This window comes from Octodon degus, unplaced genomic scaffold (assembly GCF_000260255.1).
Source record: "Octodon degus isolate 3935 unplaced genomic scaffold, OctDeg1.0 scaffold00058, whole genome shotgun sequence".
Lineage (NCBI taxonomy): Eukaryota > Metazoa > Chordata > Mammalia > Rodentia > Octodontidae > Octodon > Octodon degus.
In genome coordinates, this window is record NW_004524634.1 from 11,042,099 (window position 1) to 11,043,172 (window position 1,074).

Genomic DNA, 1,074 nt, shown 5'->3' on the forward strand with positions numbered 1-1,074 from the left:
TAGCAGCAACTGGTATGTCATGACAAGCAGCCCATTGTCAGAAGACCAGAATAACAGGCACTCCAAGCATGAAACTACTATTGCAAATTACCATCTGCAGTGCAGTATCTTAGTTCACAGGTATCAGTATATATAGTTAGTCAGGTTGAGAATCTTTCCAATCAACTGCTAGATTAAAAAATCATGTGAAGATTCTCAGGATCATTGCCTTGCCCATCTTCTACATAAAAATTTTTCCTAGCTCTTCTAATTTCCCTCTCTTGATTAGTTAGTCCTTGAGATCCTGCTTTCCTTCTACTTGCATTATACCTTTGTATTTGTATTTCTTCTTTTGAGTTCTTATGCTAGGAAACTATATGATATTTACACATGTGTGTCTGGTTTATTTCACTTATGAATATATGTTCAAGTGGCATCCACCTCAATATAAAGGCTTGGAGTTTATCATCTTAATAGCTGAGTAATACTCCATTGTGTAAAAATACCTCATCTTTTTCAACCATTCCTCAGGTGATGGGCAACTTGGTTGTTTCCAAGATTTGGCTATCAAAAATTGTGCTGTATAAACATAGCCACACATATATCACTATGATATGATGATTTCATATCCTCTGGGAAAATTCCCAGTAGAGGAATAGCTGGTTTAAAGGGGATTTCCAGACCAACATTTTTAAGGAGTCTCCATACTGATTTCCATAATGGTTGCACCAGTCTACATTCCCACCAGCTGTGGAGAAGAGTTCCTTTTTCCCCATAGCCTCGCCAACATTTGTTAGTGAGTGATTTCTTTATGATAGCCATTCTTTCTGGGGTGAAATGATATCTCAATGTGGCTTTAATTTACATTTCATCAATGGCTAGTGATGTGGAGCATTTTTTCAGATATTTATTTGCTTCATTAATTTCTTCCTCTGCGAAGTATGTGGTCATCTCAGATGTCCATTTCTGGATTGGGTCTTTACATTTTGGGGCCCTAGTGTTTTTTAGTTCTTTATAGATTCTAGAGAGCAGACCTTTGTCTGAGTACTTATTTGTCATGATTTTTTCCAAATTTGTGGGTTGCCTTTTCACTTT